Source organism: Schistocerca serialis, chromosome 2 (genome assembly GCF_023864345.2).
Source record: "Schistocerca serialis cubense isolate TAMUIC-IGC-003099 chromosome 2, iqSchSeri2.2, whole genome shotgun sequence".
Taxonomy (NCBI): Eukaryota; Metazoa; Arthropoda; class Insecta; order Orthoptera; family Acrididae; genus Schistocerca; species Schistocerca serialis.
The window spans coordinates 495331634-495352345 of NC_064639.1; the positions used below are offsets into that span (position 1 = coordinate 495331634).

Below are 20712 nucleotides of genomic sequence, written 5' to 3' on the forward strand. Positions count from 1 at the left end.
GCTTTCATCGGCACCACTCAGAAACCGCTGCGACACACCGTGGATCCGTGGAACCGCTTGCTGATAAAGGAGAGTAACATTCTGTAATCCTCGTGGCGATTTGTTTCATTGTCTACCTGCCCACCTTATTATTTTCTGGTTTGTACCCGACCCTCAGAGTTTTACACGGTCGGCTCTTCGGTCGTAAATATAGGCAGTAGTATTGTATTAAGACACTAGTTGTCGTTTGAAAATTTGTCCCGCTATTATATTGCCTTTCCTTTGTGGTTTGTTCCCGATCATTAATGTTGTAGTTAATCAGCTCTTGGTCGTAAATACAGCCAGAACAATTGTACTAATGCACAGGTTGCCGTTAAACAAAATAGGGAGCTTGTGGTTAGATTTAATTGTTAAGCGGTTCAATTCTTTGATTGTAATTGCTTTTCTCAGTCATTACTTATAATCTGAACAAAAAAAATGGTTTAAATGGCTCTGAGCACTATGGGACTTAACTTCTGAGGTCATCAGTCGCGTAGAACTTAGAACTACTTAAACCTAACTAACCTAAGGACATCACACACATCCATGCCCGAGGCAGGATTCGAACCTGCGACTCGTCGCGCGGTTCCAGACTGTAGCACCTAGAACCGCTCGGCCACCTCGGCCGGCATAATCTGAACAACTTATTGTACTAAGCTGTTCGTTTCTGTGTTTGAAAGACCGTGTTATTACTTGTGTATTTTACCTGGGTTTTGTAGTTCCGCCGAGTGAATTCTCTTGTAATAAGTGTTCACAAGTAATGTTTTAAGACGTTCCTGCAGAGTGATCTTAATAACTGAAAGTGAGTTTAACTTTGAAAATATTAACAACCACTTGTCACCAAGGCTTTAGTTAAAATTAAATTGTCAGAAGGGACGATTTGAGATCCAGTCGCACCTTGGCTGCCGATTGAAATTAAGAGGTTGTTTGCTTTGAAGTAAGCGTTATCATTGTCACATTGTTTCCTAATCTGTTGAACCTTAAAACACAGGTGTGCATCTTAACTCCGAATCTTTCGACATACAGCTCTCAAATTAAAAGTTAGGTCATTTTTTCTGAGTAACTGAATCACTCTTGTCGTCATTCGTGCTTATATAGTTTTCATGTGTTGCAGAAGGGCATTTAATAAGACAGACTGTGTCCGGCGCGGTAGTATGCACCGCTGTTTCACCCGATAACGAGCGGGCTGCAGGACCGGCCCTCTCGTAATCATTGCCATATTGCCTGTGTTCTGCAATACGGCACTTCGGATTTCTTTTGCAAAGATTAAAAGTTTATTTGGCCAATGGTTTAAGGTCAAAAGAATTTTGCAACTTTGTTCATTTTGTCAAAGAAAATTTTATGGTGAAATGATTCGATTATCTGTAAAACACAGTTTATATATTGTTAAATAAACAGGTTGTGTGAAAAGAAAGTTTTCCTTGATTCCACTAAGTGTCACGTATCAAATAATGCAATGGATATATATCGAATACAGGAAATAATTGCATTTCTATACTAATAAGCCAAGAGATTCCATAGTTTCAGATGAGGAATGGAATTGAGAAACCTGTTATTGGGCCATTCAGTCAAAAGTGCAAGTATAATATTGAGCTGTATTCCTTGGTGAAGGTCACATATAGGCCATACCATTCTACGGCTGTCCGTTGCCGTATCTTAGTGATCAGCGTTGTTGACTGCCATGTGTGAAGCGCAGGTTCGATTCTCAGAACTGGCAGAGATTTTTCCTTGTCGAGAGAGCTGAAACGGGGTGCACTTAGCCTCGTGGTTCCACTAGAGCCGCAACTTGAGCGAGTGGTAACGGCACCAGGTCCGTTAACCCGGCAACGACCGGCAGAGAGTTGTGCTGACACCACACACGTCCTTGCCGCATCTCGGTAAGGCCATTGACTGGTGACGACACGGCAGTCAGTCTGACGGGGTTGACCTGTGTGTGGTCAGAACAGCGGTGCACTCGACGCCTGTTCCATCTGTTTGCTAAAACCTGCACGAGCTCTATCTGGGCCATTACATTCTACACATGATCGACACGCGACATGTCAGTGTGAAGTGCTGGCAGGACAAAATAATAATGAGAGGCAGCCGAACACTGCGCTGACTCCGGAAGAGGCGAGCTAATATTTGAACTCGGTAACGAGTCTAGGACGCACAACAGCGGCATGTGACCAGCCTCTCGGCTGCAGACTGCAAAGACGTAAGGCAGGAAAATACCAAGCGTACCATATAAAGAGCGTATCACGCGTCAACCGCGTGATCAGCCACGCTCAGGGCACAGGACAGAATCATCGAACGTTCTAGTAGTAGTGCTGAGTGCAAATGAAGCCATATAAATAGAACCCTCCCCTGTAATACTGGGGAGAGCGGGATGAGTTATGAGCAGATGACACCGTCTCCACGGCGCTCGTCAGTCTGGTTAGGACTTAGTTTATTTCGATAGCCTTGGCTAAAGTGGAAAGCATATTGGACTTAGGAAATGTCGCATTAGGCCATCGTAGTTATGGACTTGCATATAGAGAAATGTACCAGTGGTACCTGCATGTAATGGAATCACATCGATAGCTGGCCACTTCTCCCCTTCTCCGTGAGCAGTCCTACCGAGTTCCGTACTCTGCATCACTCAAAGCCTGCTTTTCAGCTGAGGTCGGGAAATCATCAGGAAGTCCACCACCAGTTATACTCAGCGAACTCCACAGCACGAGATAAGCTCTTCTGTCGCGCTAAAGCAGTCCTTACTCCTTCTCAGAATGTGACACAGGTCTTCTGCATGGTCTCCTCCCCCTTGACTACAGCGCAAAGAACGTTCATCCATATATGTGAAACCATCAGAAAAGTCCTTGACGATATAAAAATTCCGACGTCAGCTGCAATTAGGAATTCAAATGCAAATTTGTCCAGGCCTGGGACTCGATCCCGGATTTCCCACTTATTGCGAGCGGTCGCCTTAACAACTTCAGCTATCCGAACACGCTTCCCGTCCAGCCCAATATCCCATATGCCACACACTACATACGTAGTGTCCCCTGTCCATTAACCTCGTTGCCCGCAGCCTCACCTCATTCCCACAAGAGGTCGAAGAACGCGTTCTCACTGATGGTATCATAATTTGCCAACAAGGCTCATATACAGATTTCTAGGTCTTGTAGAAGGGAGTGAGTAGATGATACATTATTGGCCATTAAATTTGCTACACCACGAAGATGACGTGCTACAGAAGCGAAATTTAACCGACAGGAAGAAGATGCTGTGATACGCAAATGATTAGCTTTTCAGAGCATTCACACAAGGTTGGCGCCGGTGGTGACATCTACAACGTGCTGACGTGAGGAAAGTTTCCAACCGATTTTTCATACACAAACAGCAGTTGACCGGCGTTGCCTGGTGAAACTTTGTTGTGATGCCTCGTGTAAGGAGGAGAAATGCACAGAATCACGTTTCCGACTTTGATAAAGGTCGGATTGTAGCCTATCGCGATTAAAGTTTATCTTATTGTGACATTGCTGCTCGCGTTGGTTGAGATCCAATGACTGTTAGCACAATATGGAACGCCGTGCTGGATCCCAACGGCCTCGTATCACTAGCAGTCAAGATGACAGGCATCTTGGCTGTAACGGATCGTGCAGCCACGTTTCGATCCCTGAGTCAACAGATGGGGACGTTTGCAAGACAACAACCATCTACACGAACAGTTCGACGACGTTTGCAGCGGTATGGACTATCAGCTCGGAGACCATGGCTACGGTTACCCTTGACGCTGCATCACAAACAGGAGCGCCTGCGATGGTGTACTCAACGACGAACCTGGGTGCACGAATGGCAAAACGTCATTTTTTCGGATCAATCCAGGTTCTGTTTACAGCATCATGATTGTCGCATCCGTGTTTGGCGACATCACGGTGAACGCACACTGGAAGCGTGTATTCATCGCCATACTGGCATCCGGCGTGATGGTATGAGGTGCCATTGGTTACACGTCTCGGTCACCTCTTGTTCGCACTGACGGCACTTTGAACAGTGGACGTTACATTTCAGATGTTTACGACCCGTGGCTCTACCCTTCATTCGATCCCTGCGAAACCATACATTTCAGCAGGATAATGCATGACCGCATGTTGCAGGTCCTGTACGGGCTTTTCTGGATACCGAAAATGTTCGACTGCTGCCCTGGCCAGCACATTCTCCAGATCTCTCACCAATTGAAAACGTCTGGTCAATGGTGGCCGAGCAACTGGCTCGTCACAAAACACCAGTCACTACTCTTGATGAACTGTGGTATCGTGTTGAAGCTGCATGGGCAGCTGAACCTGTACAAGCCATCCAAGCTCTGTTTGACTCAATGCCCAGGCGTATCAAGGGCGTTATTACGGCCAGAGGTGGTTGTTCTGGGTACTGATTTCTCAAGATCTATGCACCCAAATTGCGTGAACATGTAATCACATGTCAGTTATATTATAATATATTTGACCAAAGAATACGCGTTTATCATCTGCATTTCTTCTTGGTGTAGCAATTTTAGTGGCCAGTAGTGCATTTTAAAGTGGAAACAATGTCCGGAAAGATATCGTTTCCGTGTTACAGACATTTGAAAACATGTTGGTAACGCGACCGCTTTAAAAGTAATTGATTAGGCGTGACGAAGTACATCATTTATTTTACAATTCCACTCATTAATAGCCAAAGAAATCGCTCGTGTACTTGTTGACAGTTTCTTTTCAACGCGATGCAGTTCGGTCTCTACCAACTCTGGTGTGCGTAGTCTCGCTGGAACATCTGAGTCACACCTGCTGACGGTGAAGGTGCCGTTTCTTGACGCCGTTGTGGTGGAAAGAGTGTGCGATGGAGTAGGACGTTGTGGAGAAAGATCTTGATAAAGGTGACGAGCTGCTCTTCCATTCCATGAGCTTCGGTATTCAGAAGGAACATGTCAGTGTATTCTGCGAACGGGTGCTCAACCGTGTTGCTCTAACACTCACAGGCAGGTGAATGAGGCTCGAACCAGTCAGAGAGGTAGGATAGACGTTAAACGTCATCCGCCGATCCGACGTATACACCCTCCATCGTAACTACCCTTTAGCACACCTATCTAGCACAAATGTTTTCAAACGTTTGTAGCACGAAAACAGTACGTTTCTGGACTTGGGTTCCTATTCAAAATATAATGTGCTACCTCCCCTCTACAAGTCCTAGAAGTTTCTAAGTGAAATTTCCGAACATCCTGTATTTATATGTGTGTTGCCTCTTCTTTCGGACCTCTTGTGGAAATCTGGTGAGACTGCGAGCAATGAGGACAATCTCCGAAAGAACCGACACCACACATTTAAAGAAAAGTCTTGTTTCGGAAGTTGTCTAGTTGTGTGTCATATTGGATCGAATGTCAGTTACGTCATTAAAAGCTTTGACCCTTCACATGCAGTTCTGCACATCATTGTCGCTTTGCGATAGATTCGTGCTGATGGCAAGCCTCATCACCTGTAAGGTTTTTTTTTTTTTTTTTTGTTTCTAGAAAAGAATTGTCCGCGTTGTGCATCAAGTCGCGGCAGGCGATCACGCATCGTTGTTTTGATCTCGGATCAAGATGTGCGGGATGAACTTTGCACACAGCTTTTGCCTCTAAAAACATTTCGGAGGGTGTCTCGAACGCTCTATTTGAGAGATGTTGTTTCAATGATTTGTAACACTATAACACTGACTCACTACGGTGGTACGTCCACTATTTAACACGGCCTGCTCACAACTGAACTTTCGAATGCACGTTTGTTGCTTACAGTTGTTTGTTCAACATGCCACTGCAGTCACTGCTCTGACGTCGCTTGTACGCCTGGGGTAAGTTAACTCAGCGGAACTTTTTGTACGGACGGTGTAAGGTTGTAAAATATTAGGCATCAACAGCTATATCCCTGGTAATGTGTAATTAACAACTACCACACAATAGAAGAGCTTTGTCAGGGCAATGAAAACGCAATTTCACCATCCATCTGTTATGCATGTCTAACAGTCTGATAAAGCTAACACGACTCTGAATCGACGTCGACGGTGGTCATAGCCAGCAACTTTTCTTAAGAGTAGTTATCCTGTTCGTCAACTAGGGAAACTTGTTTTTTAGAAGGACAGAAGGTTGTGGTATAACGTCCCATGGACCACACGGTCACTGAAGACGGAGCATTAGTTCTGAGGGACCACCCCAGAATATACCTTATGCGTTTTAAGAAAACGAATGGAAACATGTAACTTACCACCACGTCACGTCGCTCGGTAGTTATTAGATTTATAAATGGTTTTAGGGCCCATCTAATTTTGACCACCCTCTTACAACTCATTCCAAATCCTTTTTTTTTTTTTTTTTTTTTTTTTTTTGTGCATTCTACACACACACACACACACACACACACACACACACACACACACACTCACAATGTATGTATTTCTCGTGTCACAACTACGGATGTCACAACAACGGACACACGTTGTGGCGGCATATTTTATAAATCCACCTCCATGTCCGAGTGGCGACGCTGATCTGTAATCTGCACTTTGCGAGACAGTGACGCAGCCAGCCCCCACATTATAAAGGCCTTTCTTTTCCTTTTTATGCCTCACTTGTAAAACGCTGTCGTTTGAGTACAGGCTTAGTTTCATAGAGCGGTATCATTCAGAATATCAGATGATTATATATTTAGTCAATATGAGTACAAGATGAGTATGTTGTTCCTTCGTAAACCCATTGCCAGTGACCAACTGTTTGCTCGTGTTGAAAAATTAGAGTAACTTTTTCCCGCGGTCGATGCTGGGCTAAGATGGTTAAGCGGTATGTCGCTGCTGCCTTCATCGTTTGTTCCTCGTTGTTTGTCTTTCTGGCAGGCGGCTGTGTTACGTGGAAATTATCGAACGAATATGATAACATTCACTTCTCCGAGCGACAGTCGTCAGGAGGAGCTATCAAGCAGTTCTAAGGCTCACATTCTTTATCCTATCACAAACGTTCAGTGAAACGTTCGTTGGTATCGAGAGCGAAACATGTGGAACACTGTCCCAAGTGGAGTACTGTGCAGCAACGGCAGTTAGTGTAGCACTCCAGCCAAACTGGATATGGTTTTATGTCGACCTCCGATTCTGAAACAGGCAAAAGCCAGGTGGATTCTCCACCTCATCTACATCTACACATACATCTACATGATTACTCTGCAATTAACATTTAAGTGCTTGGCAGAGGGTTCATCGAACCACAATCACACTATCTCTCTACCATTCCACTCCCGAACAGCGCGCGGGAAAAACGAACACCTAAACTTTTCTGTTCGAGCTCTGATTTCTATTATTCTATTTTGATGATCATTCCTACCTATGTAGGTTGGGCTCAACAAAATATTTTCGCATTCGGAAGAGAAATTTGGTGACTGAAATTTCGTAAATAGATCTCGCCGCAACGAAAAACTTCTTTGCTTTAATGACTTCCATACCAACTCGCGTATCATATCTGCCACACTCTCTCCCCTATTACGTGATAATACAAAACGAGCTGCCTTTTTTGCACCCTTTCGACGTCCTCCGTCAATCCCACCTGGTAAGGATCCCACACCGCGCAGCAATATTCTAACAGAGGACGAACGAGTGTAGTGTAAGCTGTCTCTTTAGTGGACTTGTTGCATCTTCTAAGTGTCCTGCCAATGAAACGCAACCTTTGGCTCGCCTTCCCCACAATATTATCTATGTGGTCTTTCCAACTGAAGTTGTTCGTAATTTTAACACCCAGGTACTTAGTTGAATTGACGGCCTTGAGAATTGTACTATGTATCGAGTAATCGAATTCCAGCGGATTTCTTTTGGAACTCACGTGGATCACCTCACACTGTTCGTTATTTAGCGTCAACTGCTACCTGCCACATCACACAGCAATCTTTTCTAAATCGCTTTGCAAGTGATACTGGTCTTCGGATGACCTTACTAGACGGTAAATTACTGCATCATCTGCGAACAACCTAAGAGAACTGCTCAGATTGTCACCCAGGTCATTTATATAGATCAGGAACAACAGAGGCCCCAGGACGCTTCCCTGGGGAACACCTGATATCACTTCAGTTTTGCTCGATGATTTGCCGTCTATTACTACGAACTGCGACCTTCCTGACAGGAAATCACGAATCCAGTCGCACAACTGAGACGATACCCCATAGGCCCGCAGCTTGATAAGATGTCGCTTGTGAGGAACGGTGTCAAAAGCTTTCCGGAAATCTAGAAATACGCAATCAACTTGAGATCCCCTGTCGATAGCGGCCATTACTTCGTGCGAATAAAGAGCTAGCTGCGTGGCACAAGAACGATGTTTTCTGAAACCATGCCGATTACGTACCAACAGATCGTTCCCTTCGAGGTGATTCATAATTAGAAATACAATATGAGGGCTGGTGAACAGAGACTGAGACTGTTTTTTTCCGCAGCTGTTTGTTACTCCGTTTCTCTGCTTACACGATCTTTTTCACAGTATTTACCTTCTATGTACATTTTATAGCGCCTCTGCCAGTCCTCGAACACATGACGCAAGCCATTATTTGTCAGGTCCTTGACAATCGCCTCACTTTTCTTAAGCACTGCTTCCGAGCTCTCCAATCGAATGCCCCAAGTTTTGACTTTAGTGATTGGAATAATAAAAATCATAGGGTGAATGGTCGGGTTCTATAAGGGGGATGCGGTACACAAGTAATGCTGAATTGTGCCGCAAACTGCATGAAATGATTTGCGACGTGAGGCCGTATATTGTCATGAAGAAGTCGTCACACGGCCTGAGAAAGTTCTGGTCATTTCCTTACAATGTATTTTCTCAGTTTAACCGATACTGACCTTAGTATGCTGCTGTAACAGTACTGTGAGTGGAAAATGCATGCTGGTAAATCATTCCATGACAGTAAAAAAATGTGATCGCCAATACTTTCCCTGCAGATGGAACAACTTTCGCTTCTTTCACCTCAGTTACGTAATATTATCCGCCGATCTTCAGGGACAATCAGAGCAACTGTGTTGATGTCGACTTTTGACACAGCATTAGCCGAGACACCAGGTCCGACTTACTAGACACAGTCAAGTGAAGTCCTTGAATAACCTAAACACTGTCGCAAGAGGTAGTGCATCGTCACCGTACAATTGCTGCAGCTTTTCGCAAGTTTCAGTGGCTGTATGGTTTAAACGAACACGAACTTCTCTTGCACCGTACCGTCCTGTCGCGTCGCCTCCAATATTTGGCATGCGAAATGCAAAGAGTGTATACAAAGTAGAGGATTACTGCTAACCTTCCGATACAGAGTGCTGCCACCCATGGATATTGTACATAAAAACCAGCTGTTTTCAAATTTTCATGGTGCAGATAGGAAACAATCACGGAAGCTACAGAAAAAAATTAGTTTCGGATTTTGTTGATGAGCCCTCGTACGAAGAGGTTCAATCACGAAGGCATGTAGAAAACATTTTAAATGATCTACAGACAGGTGGCGTACATGACATTCTTTCTTGTAGATTAATGTGACAGTGTGACGTCAGGGCGGCATGCAGCCAAGGAAAAAAGTGCCAGATTCACATATAAACTGCAATTCTGCATAACTTCGGGAAGAAAAGAGAAGTATGGGATCTCTAAGGTGGTTTGCGAACCGTCGCTCTCGTGTCGACTGACGTGATGGTGTAGTTGTAGGAAATACTCGCCTTAGCAGGGAGCTAGTTGCGTATTATCTCACGTTCACACTTGTTTTTCTGTAGGTGAATATATCTCTGCTTATAAAATTCCTGGCCCCACATCATATCATAATTACTGTTTGGAAAATATTCACATTTTGTAGAAAACATCATTTCACCGCTTAACGATGAACAGTCAATGAAAACCATTTCACCGAAAATAGCTTTTACCAGTGAAGACACAATGGAAGTATAATTCGCCGATGGGTAAAAGCATTCTGAAGATATGGTACCACATGAAAGTAAAATTTATTCAAGCATTATTCTGGATGTATATTGTCAAAAACAGTGGCTTGGACAATTTAAAAAAAGGTTCAAATGGCACTGAGCACTATGGGACTTTCTGAGGTCATCAGTCCCTAGAACTTAGAACTACTTAAACCTAACTAACTTAAGGACATCACACACATACATGCCCGAGGCAGGATTCGAACCTGCGACCGTAGCAGTTATGCGGTTCCGGACTGAAGCGCGCCAGAACCGCTCGGTCGCAGCGGCCGGCTGCAAAAGTTCGCAGCGATTTCGTTTTGCATGTTGGTGTTCCGGTTCCTATAGGTTTATTTATCGATTGTCTTTTTTATTTGTAGTTCACTGTTGTTATATGATTTTACATATTGTCATTTTGTCATTTGGAGATAGTGAGTATAGCTGTGGACTCTAGAAAATGAAGTGCCAAGAGGAGAAGACGGAACATTTCCGAAATATTCTTGCGTTTGACTTCAGTAGAAGGGTGACGGCAGTGGAGGTAACAAGATACATTTTCGTCGTGAATGGGGATAATGTCAATGGACAGAGCACGGCAAGAAACTCATTTTAAGGAGCATCGTTTTGACATTAGTAACTCTCCACGTTCAGGAAGACCTTCGGTATGTGATGAAGATCGTTTAAACTCATTAATCCGCAATGATCCACGAGAACTGGCAGATGTGATGAAATGTGACCATTCCACCATCGTGCGACATTTGCATGCAATGGGGAAAGTTAAAAAATCGCGTGCATGGGTACCGAGTGCTCTAAGCCAAAGTCATAAAAATCAGTGGGTGGCCATATGTGTATCTCTGCTTGTTCATCATCAATTGACTCATGAACAACGCCGACCATTCTTATGCTGTATCGTTATTGGTTCTTATCCTGTTTAGTTCCTGGTGACGAGAAATAGTGTCTTTATGTTAACATAAGCAAAAGAAAGGAATGGTTGAACCAAAACAAAAGGGTAACTTCCCGTAAAAAGGTCTATTGCACTACGAATTGCTTCCCTGAGGTGTAGCTATCACTACAGACATTTATTGTCAACGTCTGAGGCGTTCTGGAGACGCAGTGCAAGAACAACTATCAGGAAGACTGCGTGAAGACTTCTAGACTGACAAAAAACACTATTCAGGAATTGGGTTGGGAAGTACTTCCGCACCTACCTTATTCACCTGATCTTGCGCCCTCAGATTTTCACTTTGTCCGCTCTCTGTCGAACAACCTTCAAGGAATTTCCTTTCCGGATGAAAATGAGCTCCGAACATGAATTGACGAGCTCTTCACCTCAAAACCATGTGGTGTCTACAGTCGCGGAATTTAAAAGATACCGCAGCGTTGCCAGACACTTATGAATTGTGAAGGAGAATATATAATTAATGACTAAAGTATCTATCATGTGTATTTGTTGTGTTTGTTATACTTATAGTAAAACGCTACCTACTTATGCACCAATCCAATAGCAGACTGCCAAGTATTGCAAGATACACATAGTCTGAAATGTAAGCAAATTACCTGTCTTCAAGATGTAACCACGCAAAATATATAGCCGTAAGTGACATCATCACATGGAGTAAAATCATGATAAAACGGTCAACATGTATTACCCGTAATGTCGAGTCGTCGCTGGCGTACTATGCTTGCAACTGCGATGCAAACAGCTGAGGACGCAAGGTCGCTAGATGTCGCTGACGGAACGCGATATGCAATGACACAAAGTCAGAAATTTGACCTTAGACATTCTGCATAAAACTAAACGGGATTCATTGAAATGCACTTTAAGAAAGAACTAGAGTTTTAACATGAGTCCAAAGGGAAATATTAGCTTGGATCGTAAAATGCAGCTTCAAATAAGTGTCTGTGAAATATGCAGTAAAATAAAGTTAATTGACAGCGAGCATACCAAGTGCGGTTCCAAGACATAATGAAAATGTATAGTATCAGAAATACAATCAATAAAAGCTCTAAAGCTTAACTAAACGTATCATAATGACATTTCATTTTATGAAAGCTGATTTTTAGTGGTTGCCTGTGAAGTATTAAGCTAATGGAAAGCAGCATATCAAAACATGATTATCGACCTTTCTCCAGTCCGTTTTTAGCTGTCTTTCCTTCCGTCGACTGGGGTTAACACGTAGTCGTTTTCTGCTCCTTTTTTGTCTTCGTGTTCTACGCTTCTGACACGGGCGCATGTGACCCCAGTTGTTTTTACTCCTAAAGCAAAACAAAACAAACTATAAAAAGGCTGAGGGCACAGTTGGCTCGCCGAATCCAAGAAAGGGCAACGTGGGCAGTACAGGGCCGGGGGATAAACAGAGCTCCACCGGTATACAACAACAAATGTCTGCCACATAATGAAAAATAGGCTTTGGGTGCAAATTCTTTCTGTTCATTAAGTAGTTTAGAAGGGTGGCGTTTCTTGTTTACATACTCGTAAATCTCTATTTCTTCCAAAGGATCCAATAGACGTCCCTCAGGCACAGTGTGTACAACCTATGTTAGTTACGGTATGCTTGTGCGCAGTCAAAATGCAGTTCTGTTTCGTGGATGCGTGTGTTTCTTGAACGTAATGTTAAAATCGCTGCCCATGTGTCCAAGATAAAACTTCTCACAATTACTGCATTGTATTGTACAAACAACCGAGTTAAAAAGTTTATTACGTTTTGTCACCTACACTATCTCTAAGCTGCGATTTTGGAATGATATTTACTTGAAATCCGCATCTGACGATTGTGTTCTTTAATTTCTTCTCCAAACGCTGAGTGATTTGTCCGCAGTATGTCACCCGGACAAATTTCTTCTTACTGTTTACTGTTTTCTGTGGTCCTGAGTGTTTGTATCGCTCTTTTTTTATTTTGTTGTCTGGACGTGTGACAAAGCTTTCTTTCTACGCTTTTGTCTCCGCTGTTTTTTTTAGTATACTTAGTTCCTTAAGAACTCTTTATTATCTGATGGTAGGCGGATAGGTCGGTAAACTACGGACATAAGGAACGATCTCTTGCATCACACTGGGTGGGGAGATTTACCGTGAATAATGTTGTCTGTACATGTAGTTTTTCTAAAAATACCGAACGTGTGCCTACTGTTATTTTTAAAGTTTATTAAGTCCAACAAGCTAACAGAAATATTCTCCTCTATATCAGTGGTGAAGTTTATTTGTGGGTGGACAGAACATATCCGTTGTGCGAAGACGCCATTTAACATCACGAAGACATCATCTATGTAACGTTTGTAAAGGATGATTTGATCTTTATAGTCTGGAAATTAAAAAAATTCAAGTCATTAACAAAATAATAGCTAAAGTCATGCTGTTTATATAATTTTACTGGAGACGATGAACAACAATACGGATCATTTATTCTGATATTCATAGGACAGCTTTTTCTGTAGCAAAAGGACTGGACAAGAGAGTAATATTGGTTTAATAAATTCTTTTCTGGTTTTAGATCCACATTCAGCACCTGCCGACATATCTCTGAGCTTGGTTGTCCATGCTACTCGACTTGAGAGTTAAGCCACTCACCGTTACGTCCGTTGTCAACTCTCCATCCCTTCTGTCTCCGGATTTCGAGGGGTTTTATGTTTCCACAATGTAGTGTATACCAAAAATGGCCATTGTTACAAAAAGTAAATTCGAACGTTTTAAACTCGCAACTTACGAAAATCTTTGTTGTTCGTGTTTAGCGTTGTTGCCAGGTCTTGTGAAGTATATATGGGCATGAAAAGCGTCAGATGCTGAGTGATCACAGGACACGCAGACGCCTCGTCCTCGTGTGAGACAGCGTTATCAGCACCTGACAAACAACAAACACAACACAACACATTAACATGTCTAATATGGCGTAGGATTCAAAACAGCTTGCAGACTTCTCGGAAAGGAAAAATAAAGGTCCTGAATGGTTTCCTATGAAATCTTATACCATTCTTGTCGTAAAATAGCGGCAAGTTCAGGTAATGACGATGGAGGCGGATGGCGATTACGCACCCTTCTCTCCAAAGCAGACCACAAAGGCTCAGTAATATTGAGGTCTGGTGATTGTGATGAGCAAGGTGAGATGTGACAGTTCATCCTCACGCTCACAAAACCAGTCCTGGACGATGAAAGCTGTGCGAATAGGGGTCTTTTCGTCTTGGAACACAATGTCACCACTGGGGAACTGACATTATACTATAGGATGAAACTGATCGGCCAAAATGGTCACATAACCTTTGGTAGTAATACGAACTTGCAGAGTATCCATGGGGCCCATGGAATACCACGACAAAGCTTACCAAATCACTGTCGATCCCACGCCATGTTTCTTGACATAACTCTGTCACAAGTTGGAAAAAGTGTGAAACAAGAGTTATCCGACCAAATAACATTCTTCTGTTGCACCACAGTCCAGGTATTATGGTTACTATACGAAGTTTCCCTGTTAAGGGCGCTTGGATCATTAATTAGTGGTTTTGGAATTTCAGTTCGACCTGGAATTTCCTGCTTCTGGAACCCCTTTCAGGTTCGCGATTACGACATTTAATTCTGCAGAGACGTTTGCAGCTATCGTCGTTTTACTTTTTGTCAAAATCCTCTTTATATGTCACGATCACTCAACAAACACTTTCGTCCGCGTTGTGACTTTTTCGTTTGCCCTATACTCTGTATAAATCTTCGTTACGGTACCTCTTGAAAGACCAAACACATCGGTCTCCACTGTTACGCAAGTTCCCTCAATACGAGCACCAACAATTTGCTCATCTTCGAGTTCACTTAGGCACGGCGTAAAGCACTCACGACTACACAGAACACCGTTATGACTACGACTGACACGTGCAATGTACTGAGGACATCGCACAGGTGCCGTTCCTGATCAAATGCAAGAGCGCAATCTGCAGGCTTGCCTAGCATCTGCCTTTATGTGCAAGCATGCATTTTTCTCGGTATTGCCACATTTTTGTCCAAATCCTGCAGAACAATACAAGAAGATAAGCAGTACTGTTTATAAAATAAAAAGATAAGCAGTACTGTTGACAATGATTTTGTAAGGTAAATAGTTACTGCCTTACGACTACCATATTTTGGAAAAGCTTGGATGCTTATACTTCCAATAACTGGGAACTGAGGTGAAACTTCGTCGCTGACAACCGGGTGTTCATAACTTGGCCTTACAACCATAAACAGCGATATTGTTCATATAGTTAGCGTATCTCCAGTACTAACTGTAACCCTCTTACGAGAGCAAGCTGCATTTTTTATGTGAAATATCTAACATCTCTTTAAACAATAGAAACTTTATTAACATTCTCAGCTTTAGAATTGCCAGCTCTGACAGTTTATAAAACTATAATCGTCTACAGCAGGAAACATTAAACATTTAGTAGTCTACAATGATTAGGATATAAAAGTGGTTTTCTATTTTTGTCTTTCTTGAAGGATAAGATAACACAATAGACACTACAGTTTTCCTTTTTGCTTGCTCCATAGTGTAAAACGGCTACAGTAGGCGGTAGAGGTTCGTATACGCTGTGCAACTGGCTGTTTACCAGTGGGCTTACAGCTTACACGGTGGTAAGAGTCACCTCAATAGCAGTAGGATAGGTATGACGAGGGCATCGTAGACAGCGCATGTGCAACTGCGTGTGTGCGGCATTGATAGAACCCAACGATGCCTTACTATAAAATACGAATTCTTGTCTATTCTTTCCATGGTGCGACGGTACCAATGAAGCGCTCGATTCTTATCGCTAAGGAGTGACGGAAGATATCAGAGGCCACCGCTGTGACCGAGCAGTTCTAGGCACTTCAGTCCGGAACCGCGCTGCTGCTACGGTCGCAGGTTCGAATCCTGCCTCGAGCATGGATGTGTGTGATGTTCCTAGGTTAGTTAGGTTCAAGTAGTTCTAAGTCTAGGGGGCTGATGACCTGAGATGTTAAGTCCCATAGTGCTCAGAGCCATTTGAACCATTTTGAAGATATCAGAGTGTGGGTCTTGTCACTCACCTGTAGTCCACTAGCAGTCGCGGAGCATGCACCGCTGAGTCAGCTGGTTTGTTGCAGGCCCTGGGTGTAGGCAGCCAGAGAACGGCATGCACTCGCTGACAGGCCGCAGCCGCGCCACTGTCACAGGCGCCTGCCCTGTCGCTATTCATAGAGGCCGGCGAGTGGACCCAATGCGCACGCGTTCGCCTCCCCTAATAGCGCCCACCTGGCAAACCAACTCTTGTGTCACACTCCGCGTCGTCATCACTCATCGCACTGCTCCTTGCAGGTAACTCTAAAGTGCCCAAAACCAGTCTGTCATACGGTGACCCACGTGGGTGGCGAAGAAAACATTCCACGAAGTTGAGAAACGACAGGAAGTCTAATGTGCTAGCGCTAGTGTTTCATTATTTTGTAAAATAAATATTAAATTTTGATGTCTATTGCTACCTTTGTGGAGACGGCGATTTTAGTGGCAAAAGTAGAGACCATGTGTGTATTGTCAAATGCTCTGCCTGACTTAAAACCGAAACACCTGCCTGACTTAAAACCGAAACACCTGCCTGACTTAAAACCGAAACACCTGCCTGACTTAAAAGTGAAACACCGAGAAGATACGGTCGCACGCCAATGTATACCTTCATGCCTATACGCATCATCGGTGGGCATGTAAATGACTACAGCTTCGATTCTCTGTGACAGGTAGTACGGCCATAAAGATGCATCTTTGTTGTTCGTGGTGTGAGGTATATAAGGGGCACAAACAGCGTCAGATGTTGAGTGATCACAGGACGCGCAGATGCCTCGTCCTCGTGTGAGACAGCGTTATCAGCACCTGACAGAGTTTGATAGGGGCCTCGCTCAGAGTCTCCATTTGGCCGGCTGACCGAATCGTGCAGTATCGAGGTTTGGTGGACATTCGTATGTGACAGTGGCCACACGCTGAACTGCATAGGAACATGAGGGCTGGAACGGTTACGGTCGTCGAATTTTCGGTCGATCGCGTCTGACAACTCAAGGGAATTTCGCCGTATTATTCGCCAAGCCTATGATTATCTCCTTCCCAATCGCTCCTGCCGTGCGAGAGCATGCAACAGAACGTTTTGTGTCGTCCCATAATAGTGGTCGGAGTCCGCCCCCGGTAGCTGAGTGGTCAGCGCGATAGAATATCAATCCTAAGGACCCGGGTTCGATTCCCGGCTGGAAATTTTCTCGGCTCAGGGACTGGGTGTTGTGTTGTCCTGCTCATCATTTCATCCCCATCGACGCGCAAGTAGCCGAAGTGGCGTCAAATCGACAAATCGAAAGACTTGCACCCGGCGAACAGTCTACCCGACGGGAAGCCGTCGTCACACGATATTATATATAGTGGCAGGAGATAAGCAGCAGCTGGAGAAGGGAACTACCGTTGCTTAGACTGCTGTTAACAACACAACACAAACGGCTGCGTTTGGAGTGATGCCGTAGCCGGGAATCATTAACTGGTAATGAATGGTATGACACTGTCTCCATCTCTGATTCCTGGTTCTTTACTGTCCCAAATAACCATCGTCAGTGAGAATAGCAGCGATCTGGAGAGAAGTAACTTTCTTCCTATGTTTTGGCGAGGCGGGCGGTGTTGTCATTAGGGAGTGGCGTGGGGGTCATTAGGTGTGACCTGAACTCACGTATGGTACTGATTGAAGGAGTTGTAACAGCACAACGGTGCGTCACGAACGTTCTGCGTCCTCAATCACTACCTCTAATTCGATAGCATCGTGGTGCCAATTTCCAACAGGACAATGTTCGTCCACACATGGCACCTGTCTCTATGAACTGTCTGCGTTCTTGCCTCAGCATAAGATATAACACCTTTTTGACACATTTACCAACGAAATCAGTGCGTGTGTCTAGGCCAGAGTGCGTGGAATGTCATACTGGAAAGTGGGCTACTGCTGCCAAGATCTCTGTAAATTCCATTCGATTTTATAAATGATGAAAGATTCTTCAATTTTTCTTTTGTCTTTTTTTGTTGGGCAGTATATGTCATGGCAGGCCGAACAAAAAAGAAGCCACGTTTGTGACTTGAAGGCAAGTTTAGCATCCGCGGAAGGATAACAACTGGGGAGAAAGATAGGGTGTAGTTTTTGTGTTAGGATATTCTGCTAGATGAAGCTGTGTCTTACTTGTTCATTCTTGGAAAACGAAGTATGATTTGTCTGTAAGAGACTGCCTCTAACAGGAGTAGATTTGTGACATTACTAAATGTAGAAAAATAGGTTTAGAGAGGAATGTTAACGCCACAATAGCTCAAGGAGGCTATAGAAGCCCCCAGCCACACACAAGGAAAGGAGAACGAAGATGACACTCCTCGATGAGACTCATCCGCGTTACGAAGCCCCACACTGCTGCCGCTGTCTCAGGCCCGCCGCTTTCACATTGGACTAGAGGAGAACTACACAACTGGATTCTGACGCAGTTTCTGACTTTACTACTGACTTGTGAGAAACTTGTTTGCGCTCGTGCATACCATTATTTGCTTACCGTCTTGATAACCGAGTGGCTAGAACACGTTTGCTGGAGTGCATTCTGGCTGTTTCTTACGTGTTTTAGAGACGGAAACTCTTGAGGCAAAAACTGATTGAAAGAAAACCGTGACGATGGCGTAAGAACTCCCTCCTCATTCAGAACCGCGGTGGCGTGAGCACTTTTTAAAATAGTCTTTGTGCTGTCAGTTAACTGCCCACAGCTCACTCTGATGGTCTCCGCTAGGTCACCAAACTCATAAATACACTTAGGAGACATATGTTTGGTTGTGCCAAATAAATGTTTGGATACCAACATGCAAGCCATTTTTCACCTATTTGTACTCATTTGGGTAGCTTTAACTGCTTACGCACACGCCCGCCACAATGATCTTCCTTCCGGCATTTGATAAATGAGGAAGAAAAAATTGAGACTGGCGCTGAAAAGCGGTGGAGCTAATACTGTATCTGTTCCTGCTAATCGCTGATGGGGGAAGGGAGCAAACAGCAAAGTCAGCGGTCCCATCGGATTAGGAAGGAAGTCTGTCGTGCCCTTTCAAAGAAACCATCGCGGCATTTGCCTGAAGCGATAGAGGGAAATCACGGAAAACCTAAATCAGGATGACCGGACGCGGGTTTGAACCGTCGTCCTCCCGAATGTGAGTCCAGTGTGCTATCCGCTGCGCCATCTCGCTCGGTATGAGTTGGGTAAGTGGGAGAGTACTTTGCAGCTTGAGCTCAGGAAGCGACACGTGCATGTACGTAGATTTCATTTCTGAAGCCCAGATGTGCAGGACAACCAAGTGAGAACAGCACCATGCTCTCGCAAGCACGGAAATATCAAAAGATGACCATAGAATAAAGACTAATGACGGATGAAGCACAGGTTGGGACTCTGAGCCAGAAATCGACTGGAAGTTAGTACTGGAATATCTCAACTCCTGGCGTGAATAACTGATTACTATGCAGACGCGAAGGTGAAAGGAAATGATGACATGCAGTAAAATATCTCGTCATTCTTAAAAAGATAAGGAAAGATTAACAGTATTGCTTAAGATACGTCTGTACTCATCCTTAAAGAGTGGTTTAGACTTCTGTTTATATAGTGTACTATGAACAGCAGTGTAAAGGCTACTTCTGGAGTAGGTAAAATTGTACAGCAGTCGTTTTAGGTAACAGATGTCTGCCCTTTCGCTTCGCTTGCTCATGTGTGAAAAAATCTAAGCGTAGTGCTTACACAGCGTTCTTTTACGTTTTTGTGCTTAAATGTGGGTTTGGAATGAACAAAAAAAAAAATGGCTCTGAGCACTATGGGACTCAACTGCTGAGGTCATTAGTACCCTAGAACTTAGAACTACTTAAACCTAACTAACCTAAGGACATCACACACATCCATGCCCGAGGCAGGATTCGAACCTGCGACCGTAGCGGTCTTGCGGTTCCAGACTGCAGCGCCTAGAGCCGCACAGCCACTTCGGCCGGCTTGGAATGAACAGACAGCAGAGAGTGGTACCCGATACACATTACATTAAGAATAACTCGCGTTGAATAATCGTGTTTACCTCTCAGCAAAAAAAGTTGAGTACAAAATACATTTACTAGTGATATGTGGAAGGAGTAATCAGTATTATGGCCTAGACACGATGATTTTATATACGTTGGAAACTTTAATTCACCTAATTCGTAGACGCTTACCCAGGCGGCTGCACAAGCCTTTCCGGATGATTATTACATACAATATGCTGAGTCATGTGCAGGAATATCACGCACTTATGAATTTCGAATTCTGTTGGCAAGGAAAGCATCCTTCAAGGTGCTATGTGTGTACACTCTTGCTAGCAGTGAATTATTGAATTTGATAATGTTATTTGCAGCCACGTTGTTCCAAAGATATTTGCATCACCAACGGATTCCTTGTAAGGTACGTTAATTTTTATCAGCAGTTTCTCCGTGATTACTCGAAGTTTATTTATTAGCAGCATAACGAACTTTGTTTCCGATTCAGATAATTATTAGATACGCTGGAAAATAAATGTCCAGTGCTGATAGAGAGAACTTCCGCATGTGCAGCTTCTATGCGTCCGACTTCTTTGTCTAAGAATAGCTCACACAAGTCGACTGCCAAGCGCTAGCTTTTAATTTACGACTTCTCTCGAAGCGTATTACAGGCCAGGGGCACTGCCGTGCTTCACGCAATCCGCAGATCAGTTTTACAATTACTGCTTTCTTGATTTTTTATTTTCAGTCTTGTAGATTAGTGGCCTGAGTGTC

At 43.9% G+C, this 20712-nt stretch overlaps 1 protein-coding gene across 1 annotated transcript in view; it reads right to left on the minus strand.

Moving 5' to 3' along the window:
• The window catches only part of LOC126457432 (glutamate receptor ionotropic, kainate 2-like), a 261933-nt gene extending 245838 nt beyond the window's left edge, over positions 1-16095 (minus strand). The window contains exon 1 of the mRNA XM_050093703.1: positions 15959-16095. The gene's annotated coding sequence lies outside the window, so the exon portion shown is untranslated. The remainder of the gene's footprint in view (positions 1-15958) is intronic.
• Between the last annotated feature and the right edge of the window lie 4617 nt (positions 16096-20712).